At 44.7% G+C, this 24,650-nt stretch overlaps 1 long non-coding RNA gene across 1 annotated transcript in view; it reads right to left on the bottom strand.

Annotated features, from left to right (window-relative positions):
* LOC127578478 (uncharacterized) overlaps nt 1–22,087 on the bottom strand; it is a 26,994-nt gene extending 4,907 nt beyond the window's left edge. Inside the window, exons 1-3 of the long non-coding RNA XR_007957526.1 lie at nt 21,900–22,087; nt 20,257–20,455; nt 18,453–18,551 (exon numbers count right to left, since the gene is read on the bottom strand). This is a non-coding gene — a long non-coding RNA (uncharacterized LOC127578478). The remainder of the gene's footprint in view (nt 1–18,452; nt 18,552–20,256; nt 20,456–21,899) is intronic.
* Nucleotides 22,088–24,650: the final 2,563 nt, after the last annotated feature.

Raw genomic sequence — 24,650 nt, 5'->3', positions numbered from 1 at the left:
AGGTCAACACATCTGAATTCTGAATCCTTTCCTTGTTCTCTGGCCTCAGAAGAAATTTGGAATGCCTATTGCATGTAAGTGAGAAATTTTTCTGTGCAGAATGAAGTAAAATATTTAGACTAGAACCCTTGTTTTTTTTTAATTGCTTTGGGAAAGGGTGAGAAAGCATTATACAAAGTGTTGGTAATTGTTAAGGGAAAAAAAAGAGAAATATTTGCCAGACACACTTCTAAATAGTGCTATGGAATATGTTTTACATTCATCTGAGAAGGCAGATAGGGCTTCAACTTAATTTCTAAAATCTCTGACAGTGCAACAATCATCAGACTTTGCTCAAATGTCTGGAGTGGGATTTTAACCCAAAGCCTGCTGGCTCAGATGCAGTAGTAAGTTCATTGCACTCTCTTGCAGATCCATAACTCAAATGAGCAGACGCTGAGTCAGCGCAGCTGAGATGTGATGTTATTAGAGTTCAGGAGCGTCCACTTTTACAGTGGACTATTCACCAATACTGCTGGTTCCACAGACGGATCACGTAACGTCAATGGGGTCAGGAGGTGAACATTAACGCTGAAAGTCTGCCTACAATTCTACCCTCCTGTCTACAGTCCTCGGTGAATTTGATCCTTGCCAGCACGTATAGAACCCAGCTCTTCACTTCCCCCTTTTCTAGCTCTCTCCCTCAGTGGGAAAGTGTTGTTAAAACCAACAGGTTATCCAATGATCGGTGGACTGCATACTGCCTCTCGGGAGAAGGCCAGAGGTGATTGCAATCAGGCTGTTGACACTGGCCTGACTCGAACAGCCAGAAAGGCATCTGGTTGCTACGTGGCAGTTTCTTCTGCACTACACGTCAAACACTCACCAACACCCGATTACTACACAGCACAGCTAGATTTAGGACAGACCTCATGACTGGGGAGCAGATGATTGCATCTTCCTATCCCGGGACTGAAATACTACAGCCCAGTCACATGCCCCTTGTATATTTAACACAGCAACTACTTGCATTTATAGAGCACCCTTAACATAGCAAAACCATCCTAAGCCACTTGACAGGTGTACATTGGACAAAATTTGACACCAAGCCATATAAAGAGACATCAGGGCAGTCAAGCGAAAGCTTGGATGATGCCTTAAGGAGCAGAATCAGGAAAGAGAGGGGGAACATTTCCCAGAGCTTATGGCCCAAATAGCTGAAGGCATGGTCTCGAGTGGTGAGGTAAAGGATACCGGGGCTGATCAAGATACGATATGATATCTTTATTAGTCACATGTACATCAAAACACACAGTGAAATGCACCTTTTGCGTAGATTGTTCTGGGGGCAGCCCGCAAGTGTCGCCACGCTTCCGGTGCCAACATAGCATGCCCACAACTTCCTAACCCGTACGTCTTTGGAACGTGGGAGGAAACTGGAGCACCCGGAGGAAACCCACGCAGACACAGGGAGAACGTACAAACTCCTTATAGACAGCGGCCGGAATTGAACCCAGGTCGCTGGCGCTGTAATAGTGTTACGCCAACCGCTACACTACCGTGCCTGCCTGGTGCACTCGGTACAATAGTAATGTGGAGTCCACGGAATACTGTGGTGTTGAAAGAGATCACAGAGGGAGGGAGGGGTGAAGGATTTGAACGTAAGGATGAGAATTTTAAATGCAATGAGCAGATAGGGATGCAGCAGTTTCAACGCACTGAGATTGAATGTGATTGGAGTTTGGAAGCTTCCATTTTAACACCTTTAACTGCAGAGTCTGCACCGACTAGTGGTTTGACAGCAGGTATGATGTAACGTGGGGTCCAGAGGTAAGCACTGATGCTGAAAGTCTGCCCACACATGATTGAATTCTACCTTGCTGTCTCTCGTAAATTTGATCCTTGCCAGCATTTACAGAACACACCTCTCACTCTTCACCTTTTCCTGCCCTCTCCCCTGTCTTGGAGAGTGTCGTTAAAACCAACAAATTACAGAATGACTTGTGGACTGCACAGTGCTCCTCTGTGGAAGACCAGGGGGGACTCCAATCAGGTTGGCACGGGTCTGCTTCAGATTTTGAGGTTGCTAGCGCAAGAGGTGCATGGGTTAATGAGACAAGGGGTGATGTCCAAATGCTGTGAGTTAGAGCACGGGCAGCAGGGAGTAGCTCAGGTTTACTGAAGGAAATCAACCAGGAGAGCACTGGAATTGTTCAAATCTTGAGGTCTATGGATTGCTTCAATGTCATTTGTGGCTCGGTAAGCAGATTCCATGGCCTTGAGTCAAAATGTCATAGGTCCAATCCCTTTCCAGCAGTATAAACACAATATGCCAGCCGTAGAACCGAGTTAGTCATTCCATTGTCAGATGTACCAGTTTGAGATGGGACCTTCACCCATGGGTCTATCCCCCTCTCAAATGGATTGAGAAAAGTTTGTGGGGCAATTTGACCAAGAGAATATTTAAGAGTTAAATGGTTTACAATGCAGGAGGAATAGCTGCCAAGTTGTACACAGTAAGCACAAAGAGCAATGGGATAACCAAATTAAGTGTATGTTTGCTGAGGGATAAATACTGGTCAGGCCACTGGGTGAGCTTATGATCTGTCATGGAGCACCGAGAGATCTGTACCATTCATCCAAGGGTGCGGTTGGGGCTTTGGTCTAATATTTCACCTGAAAAATGAAGTCTGACAGTGTGGCACTCCCACATTAAATGCACAGGTCAGGGAAATGGGCAAGAAGTGGGAGCTTATCCCAGTTGTCAAGAATAGTGGCAATCCTACCATATAAGGGACCACTGAGAGTTCACAATCAGACGTGATTACATTCCACAAGGTGGAACTTTGTCTATGGTCACACGAACTAAATGGCAAGTAGAGCAGCTGCTGCTTAGAACGTAAGAAAATAGGAGCAAGAGTAGACCACTCGGCCCCTCAAACTTGCCCCGCCGTTCAATATTATCTTGGCTGATCTGCCCCAGGTGTTATCTTCTCTTCTGTGCCAGTTTCCCATTGCCCTCGATTTCCTGATCTTACAAAAATCTATCTCCTTCCTCTTTAATACCCCCAATGATCTAGCCTCCACAACCTTATGGGCCGGGTACTCCAGAGATTCACTAGTTTGTCTATGCTTTCAAAATTTGCTTTTATTGACCTTAATGGAACCATATTTCAGGAGCAGAGAATATCGCACTTTTAATGTGTGGAGCCAAACACAGATTGCTACTGACGTGTCCACATCTGGGGATAAGTGTCTGTGTTGTGCTCCTGTTGTAGTGCCTTGCCCATCAGGAGTTCAGTATGGAAAGTTGGAATTGTTGTGCGATATTTTGCAACTAATTGGAAGTAGAGAATTATAGTCATGAGGAGATTCTAATTGGAATGGGGTTGTTTTCTTTATAGCAAAGGGGAGATGTAATTAAGGAATAAACATTACGAGAGACTCAGGCAGGAGATAGGAAGGATCTATTTCCCTTAACAATAACTAGGGAACATAAATTTATATAATTGGTAGAAGGAAGTGGTTGAGGAAAATGTTTTCATTCCACGAGTAATCTGGAACTGATGGCTTGGAAGGGTGGTCAAGGCAGAAACCCACAACACGTTTCAAATATACCTGGATGAACACTTGAGCTGCTGTGACCTACAAGGTAATGGACCAGGAGCTGGAAAGTGGGATGAACACATTTTTGGTTGACGTAGAGATGCTGAGCTGAGTGATCCCCTTCTGTGCTGCATTGTCTATGGGTCTTATGATTTCTGACATGTGCCCTTGACAGGAAATGCTTCCTGATAGTATCATGTAGAGTCTTAGAGCATGGAAACAGGCCCTGCAACCCACCACGTCCATGCCAAACATCATGAATCAGTTAACCTTAATTCATAGAACATAGAACAGTACAGCACAATACAGGCCCTTCGGCCCACAATGTTGGGCCGACCTTTAAACCTCACCTAAGACTATCTAACCCCTTCCTCTCACATATCCCTCCATTTTAAATTCTTCTGTTTGCCTATCTAGTAATCTCTTGAATTTGACCAACGTACCTGCCTCCACCAATATCCCAGGCAGCGCATTCCATGCACCAACCACTCTCTGGGTAAAAAACCTTCCTCTGATATCTCCCTTGAACTTCCCACCCATTACTTTAAAGCCATGCCCTCTTGTATTGAGCATTGGTGCCCTGGGAAAGAGGCACTAGCTGTCCACTCTATCTATTCCTCTTAATATTTTGTACACCTCTATCATGTCTCCTCTCATCCTCCTTCTCTCCAAAGAGTAAAGCCCTAGCTCCCTTAGTCTCTCCTCATAATGCATACTCTCTAAATCAGGCAGCATCCTGGTAAATCTCCTCTGCAGCCTTTCCAACGCTTCCACATCCTTCCTATAATGAAGAAGAATAATTCTATTTTATTCTCCCCACATTTCCATCATCAGCCCCCAGATTCACCTATTCACCTGCACACTTTGGGCAACTTACATTGGCTAACTAACCTGCACATCTTTGCGATGTGGGAGAACACTGGAACATTCTGGGGAAACCCAATGCAGTCACAGGGAGAATGTGCAAACTCCACATGGTCAGCACTGAAGGTCGGATCGAAACCCGGCCACTGGAGCTCCACCAGCTATGCCACAGTGCGCCCTGTCACATCATTACCTTTTCTGATCTTCCTCTCCCACTGAAGATAATGGAACTTGACTGGGTATTTAAATCTGTCCTTCCCTGAGGTCAGATTTATCTTACACACAGTTGTCAGCAGAAATGAAAAAAAAAGATTACACTGGAGAATTCAAAGCTGCATTTTACATCAAACAACAAAATCATCTGATAATATGATCATAGCAACAAGCCATTGTTTGCTGCCAAACCAACAGCGAGTGGCCCCTGCCTCTATTTATTTGTAGAGGACTGTTCATCTGCAGGCAAGGAATAGGGCAGAATTTAGAATTATATCATCACTGAAACACTTAGAAATGCAAGAAGTTTCATTCTTCGCACAGTGATTTAAACTGGACCTGCTCGAAAAAAATGAGTCTTGTCCATTTCTAAGGCCCTTTAAATGTAACAAAAATTTGCATTGAAAACACACACACAAACACCTCATAGTCCATCTTGGGAGCCTCCAATATGACGGCATCTCTAATTTCTGGTAACCACTTCCCCCATTTCTCCCCTCCTCTTTTGGTTTTCCCTTATCCCTCTGGCCCCTTTACCCCTTCGCTTTCCCCTCCCCCGCCCTCACAACCTGCCCCTCACCCACACCTTCCTCCCTCTGGTCCCCCACCTCCTTCCCTTTATTCCATGGTCTACTGTCCTCCCCCATCAGATTCCATCTTGTTCAACCCTTTGCCTTTTCCACCTATCACCTCCCAGCTTCTCACATCATTCCCATTTCCCCCTCCCTCCCTCCCCCACCTACCTACCTTGCCTCTCTCACCTGGATCCACCTATCACCTGCCAGCTCATGCTCCTCCCCCTCCCCCCACCCTTTTATTCTGGCTTATTCCTCCCTTTCCGTCCAGTCCTGATGAAGGGTGGCGGCCTGAAACGTTGACTGTTCATTTCCCTTCATGGATGCTGCCTGACCTGCTGAGTTCCTCCAGCATTTTGTGTGTGTTGCTCCAGATTTCCAGCATCTGCAGTCTCTCTTGTGTCTCCATGTGCATCGATAAGGCATCTTTAAACATGGTCAAACATCACAAATGCTTCACTGTAGAATCATCAAACAGAATTTGAAACTGATCCATATAGGGAGTTCAAAGGGCAAGTGAACAAAAACTTGGTGAGAGGCATAGATTTTTGAGTGGCTTGAAGGTGGCAAGGAAGAGAGGCAGAGAAGGGAGGGGCTTCAAGAGCTTAAGGCCCTGGTACGAAAGGCATGGCCACCAAAGATGGAGCAATTAAATCTGTGGATGATCAAGAGACCTGAATTGGAGGAGCACAGATATTTCAGAAAGTTGTCGGTCCAGAGGAAATTATAATTAGGCAGAGGTGAAGCCTCAGAGGGATTTGAAAGGAAGGGTGAGAATTTTAAAATTAAGATGCTGCTGGCTGGCACGAACAGCACAAGCAGAATGGCCTCCCTCTGTGCTGTTGATATCTATGATTAAACCAGCGTTGGTCAACAGGCTCTGTAATGATGGGAGATGAGTTGTACTCTGGATTGATATTTCAGAAACTGATAATTAGCTTTATGAAATGTTATTCCAGAGTTTTTAATCTGCCTGCTGTCTGCGTCACTAGGATGCAACGAGATTTCTAATACACGTTTTGCTTCTTGAATTTTTTTTTGCTCCCTGCAGTAGTCTGTCCACTGTGACAGTGGATGAGTCATAGTGTGTTAGAATGAGTCACCTGGACAGCACAGCTCTGAGACAAAACAGTCACCAAAACGTTTCTGACAAATGAAAATGACTTTTGAATGAAAATAAAATTAACGAAAGCTTTTATTTGCGACTTGCTCCACAACATTTCACTTTATTCCCGTAGATTCAGAGTCATACAGCACAGAAACAGGCCCTTTGGCCCAACGTCCATGTCGATCAACAAGCCTATCTTTGCCAATCCTATTTGCCTACATTTGGTCCATATCCCTCTAAACCTTTCTTATTCATTTACCTGTCCAAATGTCTCTTAAACATTGCAATTGCACCTCTACTACTTCCTCTGGCAGTTCATTCCATATACCCACCACTGTGTGAAAAACTTCCCCCTCAGATTTCCTTTAGATCATTTCCGTCTCACCTTAAACTCATGCCCTCTAGTTTTAGACTCCCCTACCCTGGGAAAAGGACTGTGACTATCTGCCCCTCAATTTTACAGGCTTCTAAGATCACCCCTCAGTCTCCTTCACTCCAAGGAAAAGAGTCCCAGCCTATCTCATCTATCTGACAATATTGTCATACTATTAACTCATTCAGAGCTCCTGGGCACCATGTTGAGAGCTGATGTTTGTAAGGATGTGAAAGGACACTGCACCATAAAAACCTACATCCCTAACATGTCTTCCATGACCTTGGGGCGTCCCAAGACTCTTTACAATTAATGAAGTGCTTTTCAAGAAGGGGAAGTCGGGAGAACACACACCAGTCCTCATTGAGAGGTCAGCGGTGGAAAGGGTGAGCAGCTTCAATTTCCTGGGCGTCACATCTCAGAGGATCTATCCTGGGCCCAACACCTTGATGCAATCAAGGCACGCCAGCGGCTCTACTTCATTAGGAGTTTGAGGAGATTTGGTACGTCACCAAAGACTCTTACAAATTTCTACAGATGTACGGTGGAGAGCATTCTGACTGGTTGCATCACCGCCTGGTACGGAGACTCCAATGAACAGGATCACAAGAGGCTGCAGAGGGTTGTAGACTCAGCCAGCTCCATCACGGACACAACCCTCCCTGCCATCGAGGACATCTTCAAGAGGCAGTACCTCAAGAAGGCAGCATCCATCATTAAGCAATCATCATTTGGGACTTGCCTTCTTCTCGTTACTACCACCAGGGAGGAGGTGCAGGAACCTGAAGACCCACAATCAATGATTTAGGAACAACTTCTTCCTGTCCGCCATCAGATTTCTGAACGGTCCATGAACACTGCCTCGTTATTCCTCCTTTTTGCACTATTTATTTTGTAATTTATAGTAATTTTGCACTGTACTGCTGCTGCAAAACAACAAATTTCATGTCAAATAAGTCAGTGATAATAAACCTGATTCTGATTCTAAGTTCAATAATTTAATTCAGGTACACAGAACAATACAATTCAGCGCACAATACAGAGCTGCCAATCTGCAGAGGAATGTCCCACAACCAGATGGAGGGATAGAAATTTACCTGCTGTCATTTGTGCTAATTGCACATCGCAGGGACTGTACATTGCTTATCACTCCTGGAATTCCTTTCCCATGACTTTATCTTGAGTTTCTTCTAATGTGCTTACAATGTGTATATTTAGCAATAGTTGATAGGTATGGTCACAGCCCAAAGAATGTCTGTACTGTCGGGTCCCAAACAGATTGCACTGAAAGCAGGAAAAACACACCTAGCAGAGGAAGGCAACTCAATGGGGGGAGCTGAGACCTTCATTGTTTGACAGAAGTAACAGCAATGCTGGCTTATTTATCTCAAGTATCTTGTGGGCACAATAAAGGATTTTTTAAGAACTATACATTTTTTAGCTGAGTCACTTATACTTCCAGTCTGATATGTAATACTAGAGAAACAAAGGACTACAGATACTGGAATCTAGACGAAAAACACGATGATGCTGGAGGAACTCAACAGGCCAGGCAGCATCCGTGGAGAAAATCAGGTGGTCAATATGTGCTGATCCACACAATCCGCATCCTCAGCCACCAGGACATGGGAATTCAGACTCACAGGTAATGCTAAATGTGCAATAGGAAATTGCTTGGAGTGCAAAATGAGCTGCCAGGTTGCTATGGCCCGGTGAATATGTCAAGTTCAAAGTTGCATGCACAGGCAGCTTCCCAATGAAGTTCAGGACCTGGAATGTCCTGGACAGCCCTAACAGTGATAGATCTGAACATTGCTCTGGTACCATAATCTCAGTGCCTCTCCATGTGGGATAAGTCAATGTGTCGTGTGCCTCCAGCTCACTCTAACATGGAACCAGCATGTCAATCAGTCCATATATCCCAAACCTGGAAGCTAAAGCTTCTATCCCTAAAAACTGATCATCTTGAGTGATTTCAGTGCTAGTGTTGAAAAAGACGCAATTCTTCAGCAAGGCGTGATCAGCAAGGAGGGGGAAGGGGAAGCCAACTCCACTGGAGTTGTCCTGTCAAAATGTTTGGAGCAGGGTCTTATAACTGACAAATGTACGATGAATTAATGACTCCAATTGCCAACTGAGAAGGAGAGAACAACATCCTATTTGCACTCAATCATGTAGTGATCTCAAGAGGTTCCTATGTTGCCTAGCAGCCAAACAGTGCACCTCCTGAATCATTCTGCAGGGACCTAACTAGGATAGACAAGGCACACTGCAGTTGGGAACAATTAGTATCCTAATCAGTGATACTTTCAAGTCTACCCGCATCTTTCTATTGGAGTGGGCAGGCTGACCAAAAGGCATTGTATAAGGGAGGTACACCAGTGCAGAGAAGTATTGACGAAAGAGCAGGTGTAGTTGTGTAACCAAAGGAAAGTGCAGCAGCACCATATAGTTAGTCATATTCAGTTCAATGGAGAAATCCCAAGTCATAATACAGTTACAATAAGATATCTTTATTAGTCACATGTACATCAAAACAGTGAAATGCATCTTTGCGTAGAGTGTTCTGGGGGGCAGCCCACAAGTGTCGCCACGCTTCCGGCGCCTACATAGAGTGCCCACAACTTCCTAACCCGTACGTCTTTGGAATGTGGGAGGAAACTGGAGCACCCAGAGGAAACCCACACAGACACGGGAAGAAGGTATAAACTCTTAACAGACAGCGGCCGGAATTGAACCCAGGTCGCTGGCGCAGTAATAGCGTTACGCTAACCACTACACTACCATGCCCGCCCAATACTTCACTGGCATACTTAACACCTATCACATCGGCAGTAACAACAGTTTGCTCTCAGCATGTCAGACAGCCTCCGTGTGAGGTGAAACAGTCAATGTTTCAGGTCTGTGACTCTTCCAACCTAGAATACTGACAAGGAGTCACAGACCTGAAACATTGATTGTTTCCCTTTCCATAGATGCTGCCTGACTTGCTGAGATATTCCAACATTCTTTTTATTTCAGATTTCCAGCATCTGCAGACCTTTTAACTTTCATGTACACAGTCCTCCAGGTGTGTTCTCACTAAATATAAAGTGAGCCCTTTAATAGTAGTTTCCATGTACAATAGCATGTAAAAAAAATTCTCCTCATCTTCCCTTCGGCTCTTTTCCCAATTACTTTAGATCTGACCTCTAGTTACTGCCCTCCTAGTGAAATTACATTTAGCAATTCCTATATAAGGCACTACAAATTTTGTCCAGCTGCATCAGGTAATTTTGCAGAAAGACAAGTGATTTTGTTTAGTGCAAGTGAGCTGCCTGGAGATTAAGCTCTACCCAAGCTTCAGGCAGTGAAAGGAGACGTCATGGGAAAAAAACAATCACACCTACAATAGGAGGTTATATCATGGGGTTGAGATCAAGATGATCACAAATACATCATGAATGTCCCAGTATTTCCTTTAAGTTCAAACCATTTGTCAATTATTGATCCAGGCCAACTTCATTAGATGGATAAAGATGTGAACATCCACTGGGCTGCTGTACACCAGCTCATTGCAAATTCTCTTTATGGCTGGCTTGACGTCATGCAGGTAGAGGTGAGAGTTTCTCCTCTGTGCTGCATTGGCCATTACGATAATCTAGACACCTCCTGGGTGCGGTATAACACAGAACAGTACAGCAAATGAACGGGCCCTGATGCAGGGTCTTGACCCGAAACATCGACCATCCCTTTCCCTCCACAGATGCTGCTTGACCCGCTGAGTTCCTACGCCAGTTTTGTTTCTTCAGATTCCAGCATCTGCTGTCTCCTGTGGCTCCAGACTTAACCATTCCATGTGGAAGGTAGTGCAACATTCCAACCACTTGAGTAATGCTTCTTCTGCTTCCTCTAATGAAGTTCTTAACAGTCTCACATAGGGCCCTTTGTTTGGGACTCACCCACAAGTCCAATCATCTTCCCTACATTGACTATACAAGGCTACACAGAACAGTACACACAGGAACAGACCCTTCGGTCTATGATGTTGTGCTAGACTAAATAAACTAGTAATTAAACGCCCAACTAAACTAATCCCTTCTGCCTACACAATGTCCATATCCCTCCACTCTCTGCACATGTGCTTATCTTAGAGCCTCTTAAAGTAGAGTACTGGTTTATATCACAGGGCTACTAACCTAACTCAAACTATAGTTATAATCACAGTAAAGACATGTCAAATACCACATACTGAAATCTGAGAATCTGACAAGTTTAAAAAAGGGGAATTTAGTAAATATAGCATTCTTTATCAGCAGACTCACAAAAATAACTACTATAACTGCTGTTTATAAACAAGGAAGTGACTCATATCATCTTTCACAACCTCAAAATGTTCCCAAGGGCTTCTCAGCCAACCAGATCTTTTTTTTTTGGTGTTTTCTCTGCTGTAGTGTTGGAAGGGCAGTAACCAATACATGTGAAGCAAGACCGCTCCCCCCCCTCCCCCCATCCCAAAGAAATGAACAGTATGTTCTCAAAGGATGTTGGTTGTAAGATAAATATTGACAAGAAAATCAGGGAGAACTACCCTTCTCAAAGCCACGGGCTTTGACCCGATTAGGCTTACACATGCTCTAGCCATCTGGTAGACATTTCTTGTTAATGGTCTTTGATGCGATGCAGCAAGTTAAATACCATCACTGCCAACTCAAAAAGTAGGAAAATATTGGGTCGGTCTATCTATGAGTAATCCATGCCTCATTGTGGGATAAGATTTTGATAATCTTGGACAGGACAATCCTGCAGATTCTTTCTGACAAAGATCTATTACATAAGTCAGGAGTGTTCTCCTGCAATAGTCAAGCAATAACTGGACTCAGGGTGAATGAGGGTGAATGAGGGTTCATGTCTTCCTCCAACATCCCAGATTCCTTCAGTCCATTCCTTGCCAGGCCTATGCCTGACAGGAATAGAAAATAAGACTGCAAATGGTGGAACCTGAAACAAAAACAGAAATGCTGAAAGAATTCAGCCATTCAAGCAGCATTTGTGGAAAGAGAAACCAGTCAAGGGTTCATCAGAACTTTACCTGACAGACCCTCTTACTGGAGGCATACAGGATACCCTGCAGCAAGTTGCCAAGGTTTCTCCCAAAGGCAGCAACTCCCAACCCATAACTTCTACCATTGAGAAGGACAAGAGCAACAGGGAACAGGATTGCCCCCCAAAAAAAAATCACACACCATCCTGATTTGGACATATACTGCTGTTTCTTCATGGTTACTCAGTAATGTCCAACCAAGCAACACAGTGACAGCAACTTCACCATGCTGAAGTAAGTGGTTCAAGAGAACATCCTGCTACTAGGGATTAACCTTACCAGCACCATTGATAGCTCAAGAGATGTTACTAATCTCTTCCAATTTTGATCTCCTGTACATCCTAATTTTCACAGCCTCACCACTTCATCTGCCTGGGTCCTGAAGTCTGCAGTTCCAACCCTAGGTCACGATTGTGGCTCAGAATCAGATTTATTATCACTAATTTGTACAACTTGAAATTTGCACTGTACTGCTGCTGCAAAACAACAAGGATAAAATTACTATAAATTACAAAATAAATAAATAGTGCAAAAAAAAGGAACAAGGTAGTGTTCATGGACCGTTCAGAAACCTGATGGCGGAGGGGAAGAAACTGTTCTTGAATCACTGAGTGTGGGTTTTTAGGCTCCTGTACCTCCTCCCCAATGGTAGTAATGAGAAGAGGGCACATCCCAGATGGCGAGGGTCCTTAATGATGGATGCCGCCTTCTTGAGTCATCACCACTTGATTGGTAACACCCACACCAGAGCCCTTTTCCGTTCTCACTCCATTGATTTCAGTGGACAGTTTTGGTGCAGTGCCAGTGGAATTGTTGAAGATGCCTCCTTTTCAACCTGACCTTAAACCTTGGCCCTGTCTGCCTTCTTAGGCGAGATTCATTTGGATTATTTTGAAGAACGGTGGTGGTTCACCCTATGTCTTGGCCAATAGTTATCCTTCAATCAACATCACTAAAACAGATGGGCTGCTCATAAACACATTGCTATTTGCAAGAGCTTGCTGTGTACAAATTGGCTGCTGCATTTCCGATTAGTGAATTCACTTCTAAAGTATGATATTGGAATAGCATTGAAATGCACTTTGCAACATCCCAAGCTCATGGAAAGCATTACAGAAACACATCTGTCTTTCCTTTCTACTTCAAGATGTTTGTTAAAACTTGCCTACCTCCATGCCAACCCTGTACTTACAGATTTGCCCTACAAATTTCTATAATTTTCAGTTGACTCAGTCGTATTTTATGATTCTTTTTTTGATTCAATGTTTCACCTTCATCTCCTAGCAGATGCTATCATCTCCCAGCCTCTGTCACTATTTCCGCTCTCCTCCATCTGCCTGTCAGCCCTCCTTACCTGGATCAACCCATCACTTGCTAGCCCTTGCCCCACCCACAAGACGTAGGAGCAGAATTAGGCCATTCAGCCCATCGAGTCTGTCCCACCATTCGATCATGGCTGATTTATTTTTCCCTCTCAACCCCATTCTCCTGCCTGCAACCTTTGACGCCCTTACTAATCAAGAACCTATCAACCTCGACTTGGCCTCCACAGAAATCTGTGGCAATAAATTCCACAGATTCACCACCCTCTGGCTAAAGAAGTTTCTCCTCATCTCTGTTCTAAAGGAACATCCTTATATTCTGAGACTGTGCCCCCTGGTCCTAGACTCCTACTACTGGAAACATCCTCTCCATGTCCACTATCCAGGCCTTTCAATATTCTGTGGGTTTCAATGAGATCCCCTCATTCTTCTAAACTCCAGTGAGTACAGGCTCAGAGACATCAAACACCCGTCATACATGATCCATTTGATTCCTGGGATCATTCTTGTAAACTTCCCTTCCACCTTTTCATACTGGCTGTCTGCCCTCTACCTTTCAGTCCAGATGAAGGGTCTTGACCCGTAATGTCGATGGTCCATTTCCCTCCACAAAATGCTGCCTGACCCTCCGAGTTCCTTCAGCATCTTGTTTGTTGATCCAGATTCCAGCATCTGCAGCCTCTTGTGTCTCCATACTTTGTGCTTCTTGGATGTTAAGTGTGTTACGTAAGTGAAACTTACCCTATTTGCTCTATCCCTACCCCTAGTGCCCTCAAATTTGGAAACATCTTTCAATTTTTAGCTCTGCTAGAAGATATTGTCAAGAAATCATCAGTTTTCTTTTCACAGATGCTGACTGATCTGAGGCTAGATTTATCGGGGTTTTTATTCCATTTCTTGTTTAAACAAAACTACAACTCCATGCAATGCAAATGTGTTGTCTTATAAAATATGCAAATAGCTTTCATCTTCAGCCTCTGTGAAGTGTTAATTTGCAAGATACAACCTCCTGGAGTGCGAAACTTGAAAAATATTGGAAAATTAATTGCAAACTCTCGAAATAATGTCCTGTTCTCTACATGCCAAAAAACAAGGGCTCTTGTTAGCCCCTTCATAGAAAATGCCGTTTCCATGGGGCATTCTGCTATGAGACATTGCTTTGAAAGGCGCTTATGAGCCCATGGATTCAAATGATAAGTCATTATCTTGCTCAGAGTAATAATGAAACCACAACAAGAACTAAGCCCCTTGTCCCACCAAACCATCCCTGCAGCACCTTTTCATTTCTCTAGAGCTAGAAAGAAAGAAACAAATAGAACATAGAATAATACAGCACAGAACAGGCCAGAACAACACACAATGTTGTGCCAATCTAATTAAATTAGTAATCAAATGCCCAACTAAACTAATCAAAATACCTTCCACCTAAATATCCATCTTCTTACATGTCCCACACATTCATGTGCCTACCTAAGAGCCTCTTGAATGCTCATATTTGCCTTCACTACCAACCCAGGTAGTGCATTTCAGGCACCCACCACTGCAAGAAAACTCGCCCCACATGTCTCCTTTGAACTTACTCCCTCTCACCTTAAATGCACGTCCTCTGGTATTAGACATTTCGACCCTGGGAAAAAGATACCGGCTGTCTATTCTATCTATGCCTCTCAATCTTATAAACCTCTATCAAGTCTTCCTTCAGCCTCTGCCACTACAGAGAGAACAACCTAAGTTTGTCCAACCTCTCCTTATGCCCTATAATCCAGGCAGCATCCTGGTAAACTTCTTCTGCACCCTCTCCAAAGCCTCGACATCCTTCCTACGATGGGGCGACCAGGAGTCAATGCAATATTCCAGGTGCGGCCTAACCAGAGTTTTATAAAGCTGCAGCATAACTTCCTGACTCTTGAAATCAATGCCTCAACGAATGAAGGCAAGCATGCCATATACCCTTCTTCACCACCCTATCAACCTGTGTAGCCACCTTCAGGGAGTTATGAACTTGGACCCCAAGATCCCTCTGCTCATCCCAGTTGAGGGTCTTGCCATTAACAGTGCACTGTCTCTTTACATTTGTTCTCCCAAGATGCAACACTTCACACACATTTGGCCTGGTTAAACTCCATCTGCCATTTCTCCACCCATATCTACAGCTGATCTACATTCCGCTGTATCCTTTGCCAGTCTTCTACTCTATCCACAACACCACCAATCTTCGTATCATCTGCAAACTTACTAACCCACCCATCTACATTTTCATCCAGGTCATTTATATACATCACAAACAGAGGTCCCAGTACAGATCCCTGAGGAACACCACTAGTCACAGGCCTCCAGCTAGAACAAGTCCCATCGACCACTGCCCTGTCTTCTATGGGCAAGCCAATTCTGAATCCAAATGGTCAATTCACAGTGGATCCCATGCACCTTAGTCTTCTGGATGCGCCTCCCATGAGGGACCTTGTCAAACGCCCTATATGTAGACAACATCCACAGCTCTACCTTCACCCTTGTCCCCTCAAAAAACTTGATCAAGCTAGTAAGACACGACTTGCCCTGCATAAAGCCATGTTGACTGTCCCTAATGAGGCCAAGATTTTCTAAATGCTCATAAATCCTATCCCCAAGAATCCTCTCCAGTAACTTCCCTACCACTGATGTGAGACTCACCAGTCTATAGTTACCAGGATTATCCCTGTTTTCCTTCTTGAACAATGGAACCACATTAGCTACTCACCAGTCCTCCGGGCCCTCGCCTGTGGCTAGAGAGGACATGAAGATATTGGTCAAGGCCTCAGCAATCTCATCTCCTGCCTCTCTCGATAACCTGGGGTATATCCCATCAGGCTCTAGGGACATCCACCTTAATGCTCCTTAAGAGACCCTTTATCTCAGTGGCCTAGCACATTAGCACGCTCCACACTGATCTCCCTGTCCTCCACATCCTTCTCTCTGGTAAATACTGATGTAAAGTACTCATTAAGGACCTCACCCACATCTTCTGCTTCCAAGGGCATGTTTCCTCCTTCATCCTTGAGTGGTCCTACCCTCTCCCTAGTTATCCTCGTGATGCATGTACAGGTTGCCTTGGGATTCTCTTTAATCCTACTTGCCAAGGACTTTCATGGCCCCTCCTAGCTTTCCTAATTCCCTCCTTTCTAGCTTCTTTATAATCTTCAAGTGCTCTGTTTGATCCTAGCTTCCTAAGCTTTACATACATTTCCTTTTTCCTCTTAACTAAATTCACCACTTCTCTTGACATCCAAGGTTCTCTTACCCTGCCATCCTTGTCCTTCTTTCTCACTGGAACATCCCTGTCCTGTATGCTGTGCAGTTGGCCTTTAAACACCCTCCACATGTCAGATGTGGACTTGCCCAAAAACAGCTGTTCCCAATTAATTCTCCATGGTTCCTGCCTAATGCTCTCATAATTTGCCCTGCTCCAATTTAATACTCTCCTGCAAGGTCCATATCTATAGTTATCTTAAAACTTAAGGAGTTGTGGTCACTGTTCCCTAACTGTTCTCCCACTGAAAGGTCAGTCACATGACCAGGCTCATTACCCAACACCAGGTCCAGTACGGCCCCTCCTCTCATTGGACTATCTACATATTGATTTGAGAAACCCTCCTGGATACACCCAACAAATTCTGCCCAATCTAAACCTCTTGCACTAAGGAGGTCCCAGTTTTATATTAGGGAAGTGGAGGTCCCCACAACAACCCTATTGGTTTTGCACCTTTCCCTAATCTGTCTGCATATCTGTTCCTCAATGTCCCAATGGCTATTGGGGGGTCTGTAGTATAATCCCATCAGAGCCATTGTACCTTTCTTATTTTTGAGTTCTATCCATATGGATTCAGTGGATGAGCCCTCCATTATCTCCCTTCTTGAGTGAAGCTGTGATATTGTCCCCGATTAGTAGCGCTACCACCCACCCCGCCTACCACCGCCCCATCTTTTCCAAAACATTAAGCATCTTTTCATGTCCCTCTCTCAACCAAGTCTCTGTTATGGCCACAGCACCATAGTTCCATGTACTGGTCCATGCTCTAAGTTCATCACCCTTACCCATAGTACTCCTAGCGTTCAAATACACACACTTCAAACTGTCCTTCCCATCGTGTCTATTACTTTGCTCCTGCCCGTTTTTACTGGCCCTGACATTTACCTTCCCCTGAATCCCTTGACTTTCTGACCCAGTGCTCTAGTTCCCATCCCCCTGCCAAACTAGCTTAAACCCTCCCGAGTAGCACTAGTGAACCTCCCGGCTAGGATATTGGTTCCCCTCCAGTTGAGGTGCAACCTGCCCCAGAAGAGGTTTCAATGATCCAAGAGCCTGAAACCCTATCCCGTGTACCATACCCTACGCCACTCACTCAACTGTTCTATCATCCTATTCCTGCCCTGACGCACATGGCACTGGGAGTAATCCAGAGATTACTACCTTTGAGGTCCTGCTCTTCAGCCTCTTTCCTAACTCCCTATACTCACTGTGCAGGACCTCTTCCCCCTTTCTACCTATGTCATTGGTGCCAATGTGCACCACGACCTCTGGCTGCACATACTCCCCCTTGAGAATATTCTGCAGCCGCTCAGAGACATCCTTGACCCTAGCACCTGGGAGGCAACACACCATCCTGGTGTCTCTTTCACGGCCACAGAATCTCTTCTCTGTCCTCCTAACTATTGAGTGTCCTATCACTATTGCTCTGCCTGACTTTGCCCTCCCCTGCTGAGCCGCAGAGCCAGTCTCAGTGCCACTGACCTGGCTGCTGCTGCTGTGCCCTAATAGGTCATCCCCCCAGCAGTATCCAAAGGGTTGTACTTGTTGCTGAGGGGAATGGCCACAGGGGAACCCTGCACTGACTGCTTACTCCCGTTACTTCTCCCGGTGGTCACCCATCTATCTGAAGCCCATACCCTGGGTGTGACCACTTCAGTAAAAGTCTCATCTACGATGTTTTCAGCCTCCCAGATGGTCCTGAGTACATCCAGCTCCAGTTCCTGGACCGGGTCAGTCAGGAGCTGCAGCTGGGTGCACCTCCGGCAGACGTAGTCATCAGGGAGACTGTGAGGTTCCCTGACTTCCCACATTTTACGGGAGGAGCATTCCACTGTCTTAACTGCCATCCTGCCCACTCTGAATCTAAGGATTTACAGACAACAAAATAAAGACCTTACCTGTGCCTTGTCACTGAAGCCTTTTTTAAAGAGCTGCTCACACTCCCCTCACCTTGGTCTCTTCCTCCACCTCTTCTCACCAAAGCCTCAGCTCCCCACTCTTACACTGACCCACTCACACAATGGCCACTCCACTTGAACCTACCTTCCTTTTACTGGCTGAGTTGCCACACACTTAGCCAATCAGAGACAACTTTTTAAAAAAACTGCTGGTTCCTCCCCTCTGCTGCTCTGGCTGCTGGAACTGCGAATAGAAAAGGAAGAAAGTGGGAAAGCATGAAAAAGATTAAAAAAGAAAGATTAAAAAAACGACATTTCCATGGGGGCAAATTGAGTGCTGCATTTGTTATGTTAGAAGAGGGAATACACTTCCAAAGTACTTCATTGGATGTAATATACTTTGGAACATCCAGAGGTCATGGTAGATGCCATGTAAATGTGAGGCTATTGTTCTTTTTTCCCATTTCTTATCATCCTCTCTCTTTCTTCCTTTCAGACGCTTCTTAAACCTACTTATATCCTTGACCAACTTTTGGCTGCCTCTCCTTATATAATGATGCCATAGAATTTCCAATCCTTGAGTAAATGTGTCATATTGTGTAAGTATGAGAACACTGCTGGTCACCTGGATTTACTGTATATAGTGTCCTTTCAAAAGGCGATGATATCCTTTATTCATTCTTGTAATGTAGGAAACATTGAGGCTGATGTGGAAACAGCAAGTTCCCACAAATAGAAATGTGGTATATGACCAGATAATCCCTTTCAGTTTTATATATTGAGGGACAAATGTTGGTCAAGACTCTTGGAGAATTCCCCTGCTCATCACAACGGTGCTATGGGATCTTTTGCATCTACCAGAACAGGCAGGCGATTAACTACTTGTCCATTTCTAGCATTCCCTCATCCCTTGAGATTATGCATCTAGTTTTCTGGGGAAGAGCTTGAACACACATTCTCCTCTCAACTCACAAGAGGGCCGGTACCACTGACCAATAATTGATGTTTTATGAAACACAAACCTCTGTGCTCCTTACTTTATATTTTCATGGGATGTACTTGTCACCAGCAAGTCCATCAGTTATTCCCCACCTTTAACTGCCCATGAGAAAATGAAGGTAGGACTTCTTTAAAGTCGAGTTTATTGTCATCTGCACAAGTCCATGTGTGCACAGGTGCAATGAAAAACTTACTTGCAGCAGCATCACAGGCACACAGCATCACATAAGTAGCATTCACAAGTAAAACATAAATTAAACATAAATACACGAGTTTTACAAAAATAAACATCTGGAACAAAAAAAAACAAAGTCCATTTTAGTATAAACTGATCAGAGTGGCCATAGTGTTGCTAAACTGTAGTGGTGATTAGAGTTTTGCTGGTTGGTTCAAGAACCGAGTGATTGAATGGAAGTTGCTGTTCTTGAACCTGGTGGTTTTGGACTTCAGACGTAAGCCCATGTGCTGGAAGTTTTTCCACAATGCTGTTAGTCAGGAACTTGCAGCAATTTGATGATGACAATGAAGGAACGGTTGATATATATTTAAGATGAGATAGTGTGCGTGATATGGAGGAACTGTTTCTAAGCATAGGAAGATCTTCAAAGATTTAATCTGTCAAAAGGTTCAGCTGAGCTTCTCAAGAAATAGAAGAGCAGAAAGTATTAGTTTATTTGTTAAGTACTGATCCTTATTGTTGCATGTGGTAACAAAGAAATCTGTTCTGCAAATGTACAACATGGTTAGATTTGACTTCGTTATATCCCTCTGCTTGCAATTTGAATGGAACACAGAGTCAAGCTTTTCCAATGTGTGTGTATGGGACCATTTTAACTAAAGAGAATCAAACTTTGTAAACGTTTGGGAGTGAGTTTATTTGTTAAATTTATATTACAGAATAAGGCATCACTGGTAAATCCAGCATTTAATGCCTATGCCTAATTAATTACCTGTGAGAAGAGGAGGTGAGCAGCCATGTGGAATCACCAGAAATCTTCCAGTGGAAATACTTCAGTGCTGGAATGAAGACTCATGATGATGTAGAAATAGCGACGTAGTTCCAAGTCAGGATGGTGTGTGACTGCAAATGGACGTCTTCCCTGCTGCTTTTGCCTTTTCAGATGGTCGAGGTTGCATGCTTGTGAGATGCTGTTGAAGGAACCTTGGTGAGTAACTGCATTGCACTGGTGACGCAGAATGAATGCTTATCCACATGTCTAAAACATCCAGCCTTGCAACTTCTTTGTGGAAATAGAATGCCCTGGTTGTCTGTGGCTTGTTCTCAATACAAGGTGAAGGAATGGTTATTTTAAGTCACACATTCGTTTTGACACAATTTGTACCTGGTGTATTGAGTCAATGGGACAAACATCAAGTTCCTGCCAAAAAGAAACAAAACTGCTGCAAACAATGAAGAGGAAGTGAGCTGAATGGTGAATTGTCCAAATTATGGATTACTGGAGGACAGTATACAGTTTCCACTCTGCTTCCTGTACAACAACACATTTTGCATAGACCCTTTGACAATGCAAAATGTCCCAAGGTGTTTCAGAGCGGCGATAACAATGAACGGTTCACACTGAATCTCAGAGATATTTGGACAGGTGACCAAAAACTAGGTTTTAAGGAATTTCTTAGTGGAAGAGAGTTACAGAGGCTAATGGAGGGAATTCCAGAAGTTAGGGTCTGGACACTGAAGGCACGGCTGCCAATGGTGAGGCACAGGGGCATGCAGCTGGCCAGAAGTGGATGGGGGCAGAAATCTCTGAGGGTTATAGGGCTAGGCAGGTCAAGGAAATAGGGAAGGGTACCCCAAGGTGGAATTTGAACACAAGCCTGAGAAATTGAAAGCTTAAGTGTTGTCAGAGAGATACAACACAGAAACAAGCCCATTGAATCCACACGAATCATCAACCACCAATTTACACTAATCGTGTAAATTCTACCATCCACCCACACACTAGGGGCAACTCACAGCAGCCAATTGTAACTGTAACTACCACACTGCATGTCCTTGGGAAGTGGGAGGAAACCAGACAGCCCATGGTCACAGGGAGAATGTGCAAACTTTACACAGGCAGCACAGGTCAGCATTGAACCTGGGTCTCTGGTGTTGTGAAGCAGTGGCTCTACTAGCCGCACCACTGTGCCATCATTTGCCTTAACGTAATGCAGGGGTGACGCATGAATGATTTACCATGTTAGGATACAGACAACTGAATGGTTGGAGGGAGTTATTGGGAGAAAGGATAGTTGAACCTAGAGCTTCCAGAGTCAGGAACAAAATGCTACCAAGAAGACAATGTTAATATTAATTCCAGTGCAACTGGGGGTGTAATATTGTCCTTTCCTGTCAGATTCAGCCCTTTGCCTGTTCCACCTATCACCTCCCAGCTTCTCACATCATTTCCATTTTCCCCTCTCCCCCACCTACCTACCTTCCCCCTCTCACCTGGACTCACCTGTCACCTTGTGCTTCTCCCCCTCCTCCCACCCTTTTATTCTGGCTTCTGCCCTCTTTCTTTCCAGTCCTGATGAAGGGTCTCGGCCCGAAACGTCAACTGTTTATTTCCCTCCATAGATGCTGACTCACCTGCTGAGTTCCTCCAGCATTTTGTGTGTGTAATTCCAGTGTAAAATTCTTCTTCCCAACTCTGAGGGGAGCAGTGGGATTGTAGTTATCATTTGAAGCTGCAGTCCAGGTACTAGACTATCCAGGGGCAACATCTTGGGAGATATGGGATACTGTGGCATCATAGTTAAATTGCTGGATATGTAATCCGGGAACTAAGAGTTCAAATCGCATCACCGCAGCTGGGGAATTTAAAATCAGTAAAATAAGTAAGCACGGCACAGAAGCATAGCGGTTAGCGTGACGCTTTTATAGCACCAGCGATCGGGGTTCGATTCCCGTCGCTGTCTGTAAGGAGTTTGTATGTTCTCCCGTGTCTGCGTGGGTTTCCTCTGGGTGCCCCGGTTTCCTCCCACATTGCAAAGACGTACGGGTAGGTTAATTGGATTTAAAATGGGCGGCGCGGACTCGTTGGGCCGGAAGGGCCTGTTACCACGCAGTAAATAAAATTTAAAAAAAACATTGATAATGGTGACCATGAAGTTACTGGATTGTCATAAAAATGCACCTTGTTCAACAAAATCCTTTTATGGGAGAAATTCTTCCATAAGAACACATGAGGAATAGAAACAAGAGTAGACGATCCGGCCTTTCGAGTCTGCCCTGCCATTGATCAACATCATGGCTAATCTGCCTCAGTGCCATAATTCAGCATTATTACCACATTCCCAATTCCAGAAATCTATCTATGTGTGTTTTTAATAAACATAATGGATGTGCCTCCGCTACCCACAGGGAAGTCCAAAGGTTCACCAGCCTCTGAGTGAAGACATTTTTCCTCACGTCAGTCCTAAACATCCTATCCCTTATTCTGAAACTCCCTGGTTCTAGGTGCCTCAGCCAGGGGAAACATCTTCCCTCCAACCTGCCTATAAAGATATTTCAGAATTTTGTATGCCTTGATAAGATCTCGTCTCATTTTTCTGAATTTCAGTCTACTTAATATCTCTTCATACAGCAAACCCATCATCTCTGGAACCATTCCAGTGAAACTTCTCTGAGGCAAGTGCATCCTTTCTTAGATAAGGAGTACACAATACTGCAGGTGCAGTCTCACCAAAGCCATAGGCAACTGCAATAAAACTTCCTTACTCCTGTAATCAAATACTCCTGTATCAAAGGCTAATCCCTCCCTGACCTGGGTCCATCCACCTGCTACCCGCACACTCCACCCACCAGATCCCCTCCCCCATTTGCCCTCCATCTCCCTCTTCCTTAGCTATCAGAAGCCAGCACTTGTGGCCTTTGTGTCCCCACTTATCACCCTCCGGCAGCTCTCCACCTCTATCCTCCCCTCCCTCAACTTGTTCCATGTGTCCATCATCCCTCACCCCTCCTTGGTCCACCAATCACCTATTGGCCCCTGTCTCAACCCTCCCCCTTTCCTCTTTATACCGGCTATCTTCCCTCTCCACTCTCAGTCCTGATACAGGCTCTTGGTCTGAAATGTCGACAATTCCTTCCCCCCACAGATGCTGCCCAAACTGCTGCGCTCCTCCATCAGTTTGTTTTATGCTCCAGACTCCAGCACCTGAAGTCTCTTGTGTCTCCTAACATACTATTTGCCCTCCTAATCACTCACTGCAGCTACATGTTGGCCTTCAGCAACTTGTGTACAAGCACAACCAGGTCCCTTTGAATATCAACACTCGTTAATCTCTCACCGTTTAACAAAACAGATGACCTCACCCAGCCCGTGTTCAATCCAGACCTCAGGTGCTGTCTGTGTGGAGTTTGTACGTTCTCCCTGTGACTGCATGGGCTTCTAGCAGGTGCTCCAGTTTCCTCCCACATCCCAAAGACGTGTGAGGTTGGTGGGTTAATTGGCCGGTGTAAGGTCAGCCCTACTGTGTAGGTGAGCGGTAGAATCAGGGAGGAGTTTATGAGAATGGGTGATCGATGTACCAGGGTTTCGAAGTTTTAGGAAGAATAGAGAAGGAGGTAAAAGATGGGGAGGAGTTGCAAGATTAATTAAAGATAATATATCAGCTGCACTCCGGGGAGACATAATGGAGGGCTCGGACGCAGAGTCCATATGGGTAGAACTCAGGAATAGGAAGGGTGCAATCACTCTCTTGGGGGTGTACTGTATAGACCTCCCAATAGCCACCGGGACATTGAGGAACGGATATGCCAACAGATTAGGGAAATGTGTAAAAATTACAGAGTTGTGGTCATGGGAGACTTCAACTTCCCTGATATAAATTGGGACCTTTTAGGTGCAAGGGGGTGAGATGGGGCAGAATTTGTTAGGTGTATCCAGGAGGGGTTCTTAAATCAATATGTGGACAGTCCAACAAGGGGAGAGGCTATTCTGGACCTGGTGTTGGGTAATGAGTCTGGCCAGGTGACTCAGTGGGTGAGCATTTGGGAAACAGTGACCTCAGCTCATTAACTTTCAGGATAGCTATAGATAAGGCTAGGTATGGGGCTAGCAGAACTTTAAATTGGAGCAGGGCTAATTATGAAGGCATAAGGCAGGAACTAGGTAGAGTAAACTGGGAACACCTTTTTGCTGGCAAGTCCACGTCAAACATGTGGAAAGTGTTTAAGGATCAAATACATAGGGTACAGGACAGGTATGTCCCGATTAGAAGGAAGGACATGAATGGCAAAATAAGGGAACCTTGGATGTCCAGAGAAGTGATGAACTTAGTCAAGAAGAAAAAGGACAAGTATGTAGAGCTTCAGAAGTTAGGATCAGATAGAGCA

The sequence above is a fragment of the Pristis pectinata genome, chromosome 15 (assembly GCF_009764475.1).
Source record: "Pristis pectinata isolate sPriPec2 chromosome 15, sPriPec2.1.pri, whole genome shotgun sequence".
NCBI lineage: Eukaryota > Metazoa > Chordata > Chondrichthyes > Rhinopristiformes > Pristidae > Pristis > Pristis pectinata.
Note: the sequence above shows the minus strand (reverse complement) of the source record. Positions and strands in the feature narration are given on the sequence as shown.